The 11923-nt window shown below is 40.1% G+C and overlaps 1 protein-coding gene and 1 long non-coding RNA gene across 2 annotated transcripts in view; both read left to right on the top strand.

The window, feature by feature from the left end:
- Nucleotides 1-11923, top strand: part of mettl16 (methyltransferase 16, N6-methyladenosine) — a 154225-nt gene that overhangs the window by 64160 nt on the left and 78142 nt on the right. The gene's annotated exons all lie outside the window — the stretch shown is intronic.
- LOC145554725 (uncharacterized) lies at nt 3507-11339 on the top strand. Its single transcript, XR_014090711.1, has 3 exons — nt 3507-6532; nt 7326-7457; nt 7527-11339. It is a non-coding gene; the product is annotated as an uncharacterized LOC145554725 (long non-coding RNA).

Below are 11923 nucleotides of genomic sequence, written 5' to 3'. Positions count from 1 at the left end.
TTCAGATGCTCTCGTCTGCGAGCAGAATGCCTGAGTTAACAACCTACCTTCTTATTTGCTGCTGTTGTCCGTGTAGAGCTTTAGGCTTTGTTGAGCCAAAACACAGAAAGGAAGCCCGACTATGTTGAACCTGCTTAGCAAGACGCCCCATTGGACACGTTCTTGATAAAGTCTTGCTCCAACAAACAAAATGGCTAGATTAGCTTCTGACCATGACCGTTTCTGGTGTGTTGGACCAGAGAAAGGTCTAAAACAAGAAGGACACGGTGCTTAAAGTCTGACTTTAAACAAGACTGGCCTAACCAAAAACAAACTTTAATAACTCACGACCCATGGATGCAAGAAAAGCGTGATTAATGTACGAATAGACAAGAAGAGAAAGAGCAAAAAAGGGCCCTTGCTGTGAGAAAATCAGGTCAAATGCAGAGAATGAGCATAAATCGTTGCAATGGACTGGATCCCTCACCCTGATGCATCACCTCCACTCACACGCTCATGCAATATAAATAATGTTTGGGAGCTTGGTGAACGCATTTGCCGTGAGTTTAGGAGTTAAAGATCTTTTAAGCTTGCGAGCAACTCTGTGTAAAACCTGCTGACTTCAAACAACGTATTGAAACTGATAAGACAAATCGTGACGATTTGCCTTTAATAATACGATCTTTAATGTTTGTACTCCGGGTCCCTTTATCCGGTTGTGGACACACAGAACCCTTTAAAGACAGGGCGAAGCATCTTTTTTTTAAAAGACTTGAAGAGTTTTGAATTGCCAAATCCTGATTAGTATTCATATCCTTGGCTTAATGTTTTGTTGAAGCACACTGAGCAGCAATCTCAGCCTCGAATCGTCTCGAGTACGTCTTTACAAGCTTGGCACACCTCTTTGGAGAGTGTTCCATTAGTCTTCTCCGCTGGTCCTTTCACACTCAGTCACGTTTGATGGGCAGCGTCATTAGAGAACCGGTTTTAGACTTTCGATTTGACTCGAGTCTGGGCCACTCAACGACAATTACAGATGGCTTCCGAAGACGTCCTGTTGTCGTCTTGGCGGTGTCCTTCATGTTTTTGTGTTGGAAGATGAATTGTTAACTTAGTCTGAGGACCAGAGCGTCGTGGAACAGTTTTTCTTGAAGAATCTGTCTTGTTTGGCAGCCAGAGGGGATTGATGGCTCGAAGAAAAGGAAACGTCCTCTTCCAATAAAACTGCGAACACAGAGCTGTCGGGATGTACGTTGCCACAGATGACCCAATATGTTCTCATCTTGGTTCTTTCTCGGCTGGTGGTTGATCTGAAGCACGCCGTCAGCCGTCAGACCTTATTTAGGCGAGTGTGTTTAATTCCAAATTATGTTTGATCAGCTGAATGAAATCAGCTGAACGGGTGGACTGCAGTCAAGCTGACCGAAACATCTCAAGAATTTCAGCGGAAGTCTGACGTGCCTTAACGTTTTGAGTTAAAGCACATCAGCACATTGTGTAAGGGTGTGATTAGTTATAGTTCCCGTCCCAAAGCTCCATAATTTTAAGAACTTTGTGACTTTTGATTGTCTTTTTCTTGGTGGTGTGCTACATAGGGAATTACCCTACTTCCTGTGTTTGACATACTTAAGGTTGCCATGAGGTTGCCATCAGGTTCCACATTCATCATGTGGAACCTGATGAATTACAAACAATGTGGAGTTTTCATCGCCATAGGACGCCGTTTGTTAGCTTAACAGCTCCTCCCAGCTGCAGAGGTACAATAGATCTTAATATCTGTCATTTTATCCCCTAAATTAAATGAATCCTGTTTGTTTCAGCCAGACTGGCTGATCACGTCTCTAATTTCAGCAGATGCACGTTGCATTTGCATAACCCTCGCTGAAGGTGATGAGTTGGCAGTCAGTCAGGAGAGAGACGCACAAAGCATCTTGCACTGGAGATGGGACAGCAAAGAGTTGGGCTCCGTGTTTAGGTTTTACAGCTGTCTTTCAGGAGGGTGTGGGGTGTGGGGAGGGAAACATATCGGATCCCGTCGTAAACAAGGGGGAACAGACTCCCGGATCTGGTCTGCAGCTTTCCAGCGGAATCGTCTTCGACGTTTTGCGGCAGGCGTCACTTATTTGGAGCGTTTTAATTATGAAAACAGCTTTTCATAAATCCACAAAGTCCCAACTGCCGTAAATCTACTCATTGTTGTTGTGCTCAGTCTTTGGCAGTGTTTTAAACCCCCACAGTATTTCACTTTAAGCGTGTTCTGGCGCAGGATCAGAATAATTCTGCTTAAGCACAGTGAACCCTGAAGGCTAATCTGTCACAATAACGCACCTCGACCGGCCGACAGCAGCTTATATCATATCTGCGGCGGTAGACCTGCTAAATGGAGCCTTCCCTCTTCAGAGGACCTCTATCAGAGTGGGAGGATTTCATGATAAGTGCCTCTAAATTGCAGATATGTGTTCAGGTCACATTACACCAATGCTCTGCCTCACATTTAACTCAATTAAAGCTGACATGGCTGATGGGGCTCAGGGATGCCTCCGCTCCCATGGACCCATCTAATACCAGCAGGTCACCAATGTTTTTTAAACACTTTTCTTCCTGGAATGTAACATCCAGCTGATAAAAGCTAATTGTAGGGGCATAGACCTCGAAGGCAACCCAGAAAATAAGCAAAAGAAACTAACTTTAGTTTCTTCAATTCCTCTTTTCAAGCAGCTAAAGTTTCAGTTGTGTGAAAAAGTATTTGCCTCCTTTCAGAATCCTTTCAGAATTGCCTATTCTTATTTTGTCATGCTTCAAATGTTTCAGACCATCAACCGCATTTTAATATGAGATAACCCGGATAAATACAAAACGCTGTTTTAAAATGTATTTATTTTATTTACTAGGCTTGGAAAAACTATTCAAACTAAATGATTTATGTGAAAAAGCAATTGTTCCACAACTGCCACCAAACATTTGTGATAACTAGCAATAACTCTTTTCCATCAGAATCGTTTTAATTCAAACACATTTAAGGGTTTTTGTGTTAAGTCAGAAGGTTTTGGAAACAACTATATCTACACATAAGACCAGGGTGGTTTGGATGCCTTTTGGTATTAACCAAATCATAATTAGGAAGATATTTTTGTGTTACCTCTGGTTATGTTTGATATTAAAGTCAATTTGATTATTTGAAACATTTTAGCATGACCAATAATAATAATAATAATAATAATAATAATAATAATAATAATAATAAAAAAATCAGAAGCAGAATAAATTTCTTGAAATGTGTTCATTGGTTTTAATAGTCAGTTCTGTAAAGTTTATTTTTAAAGGTTTGACAGTTTTTCCTCTTGATTTGAGTTCAAGTAAAGGAACAACCAAAGGCTCAGTTCTTGTCTTTATTATGGAAATATTTAAGAGTATCCCTGTACTATTATTATTATTATTATTATTATTATTATTATTATTATTATTATTATTATTATTATTATTATTATTATTATTATTATTAGATGTCTGAACAGTTTCTGTGCTTTGGTTTTAATTCCATCAGGAACAGCAGAGCCACCAGCGGTGTGAATCCACTCGTAAATGAAGTTAATATGTTATCCTGAGTTCAGAAGTCTGGTCGTGCCCAAAGCATCACCTCTAATTACCCTGCGGCTCTACTTACAGTTGGCTCACCCCTGCAGCACACTTTGTCCCAGGCTGCACTGCCGTCCCACAGCCATTCATCTGCACTTCTTTCTGTACTATTTTCAACTCTCGTTTTGATCCTGTGATTTTTTTCCCTCTCGTCCTTTTTAAATACTCTTTTTTTAATCCCACTCATCCTACTCACCTCTGATGTAATGCTAAGCCTCTTTCTTTAGACTGCTTTTATGACATTTTGCATACCATTCTGCCTTCTTACAAAGTTCTTTCCTCCCAGTATTCCTTCCTTCTTCTTCTTCACATCCCACTTATTACATCCCACTCATCCTACCCATTTCTCTTAATAACTGTTTCTTTGCACTCATTCTGTTTTGCTTGATTTCATGTTATTTGCACTATTTTAAATTCCTTAGCACTTAAAAAAAATAGCTCAATGGAGATGCAGTTTTTCATTCATTTGCTTAGTTATACAGATGCACTGATGCACAAATTTGGACTGATATCGATATCGATACTGCTGCTATGAATGATAACCGATATTTACCGATATCGTATGTGTAAAAGCGAAGGCACTGAGAGAAACGAACATCAGTCGTTAATGTTTGCCCAGTTTCACTTATCGAGTTCAAAAGTGGCTAATACTGATGCAGATATATTGTGCATCTTTACTTACTTTGAGTCCAACCTGATATTCCTGTTTTCAGACTGTTGGAGGAAAATGAAGAACCAACACATCCTCTGGGACAATAAGCGAACTTCGCAGACAGACCTCGGCTCTGATTAAAGCCCAGGACATTCCAGCTACGATCCAACAGCGCCACCGGTTTCCCCCCCCACAATGCAGCCTAGATCCAGTCGCTTACTTAAAAATTCAGTCTCATCTCATTTTCAGTACTACTTGGTTACACTCGTTCGCCTTCATCTCTACTTTTTTTTTTTTTTCCTCTCCCACGTGGGAGGTCTGAAGTTTTCCTCTTCGTTTGTCTACCGAGGCTGGACTCCTCCTTCCTGGTCTCTAATAATTAGACTCCTCAGATGAAACTCAACCTTTTGATCCATTTCTACCGACATCCTGCCTATCTTGACTTTGATCCAGCTAAACCCAGATTCTGTGGTGTCGGTGCTTTAATATGTAACCGCGTGTGAATATATTATGGCTCAAAAAAAAAAAAAACCGAACCTCGTCGCATCCCTACAAAATCGTGTGGAAATGAAGCAGGCAGGAATAATTGAGGGCAAAGGTTAAGAGACTTCTTTCAGACCCAATCACTGTTTTTTTTTTCTTTCCCTGACAATAAATCTATAGTTATCATTTACATATCCAGTGTTTAAAAAAAAAAAAAAAAAAAAAAGGTTTTATATAAAAATTACCAACAATAAAAGGACGTGGGGTTTAATTTTTACACCACCGAGGTACTCACACCTCCAGACATAATTACACTGATTTCAGACATTGTAATTCTTGTTTGGGGAGCAAAATATACAGTTCACTGAGTCTCTCCGGGAGAGGCTTAAGGAAATGTGTGCAATGTAAAGAACAACCTCTGTTCCTCCATGTAATATTAACCGAGAGGTCTGCTACATGTGTTTTAATTCTCAGCGGGTTTTGCTCGCCACCGATTTGCCACATGGGCAGCTTTCGGAGATAAATTACACCTCTTGTATTAGCAATGATTAAGCACCTAATAGGAATGGATTTTCCTGCATGAGGGCGATGAAAAGACCAAGGCCAGTAAGCATAATTGCATTGACTGCGTGCGCAGAAACGGTCCGTTTTTGTCGATTAACGGGGCCCGGAGTAATCAGACGAGCGATAAAAAATAAAAAAAGTGGAACGAAGCCGAGCTCGTCCTCCAAATTTCCTCTTCAATTCTTAAAGGTGAAGTCCCCGCTATGTGGCAACCTGCAGGATAACAAATGGCAGTCTTCATTTTTCTTTAATGCGTTTTGTGCTCTGAAGAGAAAAAGGTGGCGTCTTAATTTGAGTTAAATCAACACAGAACCCAGTTTGATTCTGTCTCTTTTTTTTTTTAAGAATAATTAGAATAAGTATGAGTGAAATTCTGAAGACGCAACAGTAGGAATTTTCCGTCTGCGGAGTCCAACTGATTTCTTTCACTGTCCTTTGGACTCAAAGTAAAGCAGCGACACGACAAAAACATCCGCAGCTTGTCTTTTACTAACTGAAACAAGCATTCAGCCGATCACTTTTATCTATTTCTGTCTGATTTTAGCAGCTGTTATATATCATTCTGAAGACAGGAAGCATTTTGTCTTTCAGCCTCTGATTCTATTTGCTCTTACTTTAATAAAAAAAAAACATATAAAATGGTCAGACTTAATACTTATTCATAAAATCTCATCTTGTTGTCTAGAGACGGACACTGTTTGCTCTGTTTGAGCTGTTTTAGTTGCCCTGCATCTGGTTTCTGAATTACAATAAGGATCAAATTTGCTGATTGTGTTGTTCAGTGCATTTTTTAAATTTCCTATATTAAATATCATACTTGAAAATAAATAAATAAATAAATAAAGGCTTGTGTTATGTACAACTGCCAGTAAGTACTTTTAACACAATCTAAGAATATCGTCACCTTTGTGAGTCTCAGCTGCCATAAAGCCACTCAGAGATGAATAGGTGCAGAGTTTATGGTGCCACGTCTCAGAAGCTGCTAAATCTCAGAGTTAAACCTGCTGCTCTCCCCGGTTTTTGCAGCCAAGCTAGAGCTCCGGGACACAAAGCCAGGTACTGCTGGTTGATTACCTGCCAGAGTGAGGAGGAGGCTTGATAAACACAACAGCTCCGATGCATTGTGCTTTCGCAACAGTGGCAAATAAATTGCATTTGGCTGCCGGCTAGTATGAAGTTCCCCACCTTGGACGTAATGCAGGAACGTTTGCGGAAAAGGTCAGACTCACAAATCACACGTTGGTGTTTGGCAACTTTAAAAGAATTCCCACATTTCCGCGGTCTTGATTAACTATTCGGCTCGTTCAGAAACAAATAATCTGACCTTAGAGATTGGAGCATTTGTGTGCGGTAAATGCCAAGCAATATTTCTGGACACCGTTTGCTGCATGTTTATGCAAACCAATCATGTGCGCCACTGAAGTAATTTTAAGGTTTTCAAAGAATGAAAAAGATGGGGGGGAAGAAGAAATCAATGTCTTTTAGGGCGAGGGTTTGGTTTCTGCAACTTTTAGATGCATCACTTCTCCAGCACGTCTGACTCAAAAGTTAGCTTATTAATGGAGCTCTGTAGAAATATGCTACATGGAAGGGAGCCATTAGGACATTGGAGTTTTTTTGTAAAGTTATTTCTAAACCATCTGAAATCCCTTGTGCTAAAGAGGAAAAAAAATAATTCCAAGATCTTTCACACAGCTGCAAATCTTCCCAGGAGTGGACATCGCAGCAAATTGATCTCTTAGTTAGAGAGTTCAATTGCTCAGAGAAATTGCAAAAGAGCTCCATCTCAAACTCAACACTGAAACGTTTTATTCTTTGAACCAACTTAAAAATAATAAAAAAAGATTCTAACTTGTTACAGCTAATTTTATGAGATTTGCTCAAGATATAATTCTGATCTGATCAGAATCAGAATTACAGGTTGAGCAAAACTCTTAGCATTAGCTGTAACAATTTAGAGTCATTTTTTTCAGTGCAGTATCAGTGATGGCGTTTGGTGTTGATTTTGCAGTGGGCAGCTTGATAAGAAGCCAGAGGCAAGCAGAACTGGATGATTCAAAACGACGCTGGAGGTTGTTGTGGAGTCAGAAAAAGTGTTTTGGCACCAGAACACTGGCTTTGCCAACATGATGCCACTTAGCCGGTTAGTGATTAAAGTGAAGTGGTGTTTCAGTTATCACACTTAAGAGTAATGTGGTGCTTTTTACATCAGGCTCTGCTACGACGGATCACAACCCGTGTGTAATAGAGTGGAACAGAATGACAACATCTCAAAATAGAAACAGATTTTTTTTTTCTGAGCTGGGAAGCTGATTTAAAACATAAAGGTAGGGGGAAAAAATCTAATATTATTTTATACATTCAGCTTTTTAGTAGATAAAAAAGTCCTTATATTGCACTTTTATCCAACAGGACTTGTGCTCATGCATTTAGACTTATTACCACTAGAGGGCCACTTTATTATTTGCAACTTGAAATAAAAATTCACAAAACGTTATTCGTGTATTTTATAGAATTTTTAATGGACTTTATAATTAATATATGTCTTTTAGTTCAACCTAACTCAAAGTGCCTGCAGTAGAAAAAAATAAATGAGTAAATAAATACCCCACTGCTGTATATTTTCTAGTTGGACTTTAATAAAGGTTTAATTTAGCTATACTACCTCAAAACAGACATGAGAAATGGACTCCGAGGAGCTTAACATTCATGGAGGTTGGATCTCGAGCTGCCAAAGGGCTGCAAGGGGGCCCCCAGTTCCCCTCCCGTTCCCCCCGAGCTGCACTCATTATTAATTAAACCTGTTGAAATTTAAGGCTCTCCCAGCTGCAGCCATGAGGAGAAATATAAACTTCACCTCAATTCCCTCAGCATGTCTCTGACAGCTGGAACAAGATTCCCCACTAATTGAAGGCGCCTGAATGACTGCAATTTTCCAAACCCGGTGATTGATCGATCAAGCCCGGAAGCTGGACGGCGTTCTCTTGCTGCACAGCCAGGAAGGCCCTAAAAAAAATCCATTGCCAAGTTTTTCTGCTGTGGAGATTAGTTTATTTGGAAACTCCGTGAGAGGAATGAGCAAACGCGGGCTGAGGGGAGTTCTTACACAGAGGCGGGAATTTCTTAACTGCGCTTGACAAATTTTCAAAACGTCTCACTCGAGCTTAGGAGTTTTTAAGTAAGCGTCTCATTTAAAAGTGACAGTGGGAAGAAACAGGAGATGGACGATCTGAACTGTTTCTGTTGTAATGACGTCTTCGCTCTTGTCTTTTTGGAGTGTAAGGAAGGAGCAATGCTGAAACAGGAGACGCTTAATTCAGGGGGTCGGACTTTTACAATCCAGTCCTCACCTGTGGACAGGTTAGCGTCACGATTAAATAAGAAGCTCCTTATTTAACATGAGCATGTTTTTGTCCGTGAGGAAGAAACTCAATTAGGCACAAAATTTGCTCTGTAATACAGCGGCTACATTCTCCTACTGATCTTCAGTAATGCATTCTCTGTAGTTATTGCTGACATTAAGTTTATGCTCTCTCTCTGCAGGGGGCCATTGACTGAGCTATTGCTGCCAATAAAAAAATTAATAAAACACTTGACTCCTGTGTTTAACTTTGTCTCTATCCTAGGGAAAGCAACTGAAAGAGCCATTGTTGTTACCAACTACATTGTACACTGTTCTGTTCTTCATTCCATAGACTGTGCAAGAGTCTCAGATTGTCTTTAGCTGTATTTCTGTCCTGGATGCAGCCCTTAAAGGGACAACTGAGGCTTTTTCCTTATTCTTTTTTTTTATTTTTTTTATAGAAAGTGCTCCTGCAATCAGGGCTTCACGGTTTTTCTGCGAGGGTAATTGCTCTCTCTTCTCAATCGGCCAATAGGCTGCAGAAAACTTCCTTTAGCATGCAGAGCCATGCTAACAGGGAGTTTTCTTTTCTGTTGTCGCTACATTCATGCTCAGCATAAGGGATTGTTGTAAAGTTTACAATTTGAAGCAGTTTGCTCAGTTTTGTTAGGTAGGAAACTTTTTTTAATGAGTTATCATGAAAACTATAACTAGGAAGGAGTTAAGATGTATATGTGTCTGTATGATTGGACTGTATATATTATTGCATGTGAACTATAACCTGTTTGTCATGAAAAGTGGCTTGAGGTGGCATTATGAATCAAGGGCTAAACGAACAAACTTCATTGAATTGGTTTCTCCATCAGCTGTCCAAACACAGTCACTATAATCCCAATAATCACATTCAGTATGCAGTAGGTCCCTGTATGCTTCAGGCTTTCTCATGACTTTGATGCTGCAGTGGTTCACTTTGATACGATTCTCACAAGCATCCTCAGCTGTTTAACACCAGAAATACAGGAGAATATAAATATTTCTCTTTACTCTGATCGTTTTCCAGACGATCTCAAAACAGTGATAAAACCTCTTATAAAAAAAACTTAATGTGGATGCCAAAAAAACTTCAACATCTCCCACAATATCTATACTAGTGGAATATAAGATATAGATTTTATCTCTTTATTTAAATTTCACTACTTGACCACAGTTCAGGGGAGTCAATGGGCCAGTGTGTCCCAAATATTCATGAGTGGAAAGGCCATATTTTTATACAACTAAATATAGAAAATACAGAATTTTTTTTCCTAATATATGATCGCCCATAATTTACTCTTGGCCCCCCAAATAAATGCCAGAGTTGGTTTATATATCATGTTTGTGTTCCTCGACAAGATCTGAACAAAGTGAGACATTACTGTATGTTTCAGGATAAGGTAATAAAAAATAATTTTACCCATGTTAGCATTTAAATCTCAACCTTTCTGTACATGAGGTGTATAATTACCAAACTATATCCTATGTGTACATATTGTTTTTATAAATGACTTTATAATCTTCCACTTCTTGTTTTATGACGGATAGCAACCAACTTCGTGGCGCATTAAGGCCACGAATAATTATTTAATACATCAACTTCCTACCTATGTAAATGTACAGAATAAGCTTTGGGTGGATTTGACTCTGGGTCATCCTGACCAGATGCCCAAGCCACCTCAACTGGCTCCTCTCGACGTGGAGGAGCAGCGGCTCTACTCTGAGTCCCTCCCGGATGACCGAGCTTCTCACCCTATCTCTAAAGGAGAGCCCAGCCACCCTGCGGAGGAAACCCATTTCGGCCGCTTGTATCCGGGATCTCGTTCTTTCGGTCATGACCCAAAGCTCATGACCTTAGATGAGGGTGGGACGGGCATCAGGTCAGGATGCCTCCTGGACGCCTCCCTGGTGAGGTGTTCCAGGCACGTCCCACCGGGGGGAGGCCCCGGGAAAGACCCAGGACACGTTGGAGGGACTGTCTCTCGCTTGGGAACGCCTTGGGATTCCCCCGGAGGAGCTGGAAGAAGTCAAACCACCCACGTGAAACGGAAACGGAAAATAGCAGCTGATTGGCTAAAGGCGACAATGTCAGCGTCTCAATTTAGAAACAATAGTTTGGGGCTCAAAAATGGATAATCGGGAGGCGTCATCTCAGGTGTTTCCTGTATATTAAGATCAATCAAAGGTGTTGGCTGACGGTCACGGAACCGAACAGAACCAAAAGGTTTGTCTAAAACAAGAAAGTGTTAAATTCTCAAGTCTCTGTTTGCATAAACAGGTAAAACAGTTTAATTTAACGTCATGTAAAAGAAAACAGCCTTTCGACGCTGTTGCAGCACCTGTTGCTAATTGAGCGCTGATTAACACGAATGTTTACTGCAGTCACGCAGAACCAGCCATAGGCTGTATAATGTTCAGATGTAATGAGCCTTTCAGAACATGAGCTGTACAAACAATTATATCACATTTTAATCTTCTGAAGACTATCATGCAAACATGTGTCGGAATTAAGGGATCCTAGACATGTTTTGCTACATTTGTGTACCTGTGCTATTATTTATATTAGTTTTTAAGCCAAATTGTAAGTAAAAAAAACAACAGATTTTACACTCAATATTTTAATTGCATTAACTAAATATTAATGGTCATGTTTCCTTTAATTTTTCCCCCATTTACATATTGAATTACTTTCATAAAATCAGTGGTGGGAAGTAACGAAGTACAAGTAGCTACTTCGTTACTGTACTTAAGTACAATTTTCGTGTATCTGTACTTAAGTAGATTTAATAATGGATACTCTCTACTTTTACTCCACTACATTTTACAGTAAGTATCTGTACTTTCTACTAGACTACATTTCTACAAAACTGTCGCGTTACTCGTTACATCCAAGTCGCGTTGCTCTTTTTTCTGTTAAAATGTGAAGTTCAGGGACTTAAGGTGGCGCCGTAAAATCCAAGCAATAACGTGACTTAGTGTCTGTTGTCACCCATCGGCTCCACCTTTACTCGCACGCGGAGCTCCGAGAAATGCGCAGTGGTTTCCTCTGACCCGGAGAAGATGTCTGTCTAATCGTCAGTTATATAATAGCGCTGCATAAATCATAAGATATGGCGACATGTAAAATCAGCAGCGCTTTGCTTTCACAGACGGTTGGGACTTTGTCCAACTTTTAGCGTCACTTGGAAGGAAAGCTTAAAGAAAGGTAAGCTCCGTGAACGTGATGCTAGCAA

This window comes from Poecilia reticulata, chromosome 13, assembly GCF_904066995.2.
Source record: "Poecilia reticulata chromosome 13, P_reticulata-male-v2, whole genome shotgun sequence".
Classification (NCBI taxonomy): Eukaryota; Metazoa; Chordata; class Actinopteri; order Cyprinodontiformes; family Poeciliidae; genus Poecilia; species Poecilia reticulata.
Note: the sequence above shows the minus strand (reverse complement) of the source record. Positions and strands in the feature narration are given on the sequence as shown.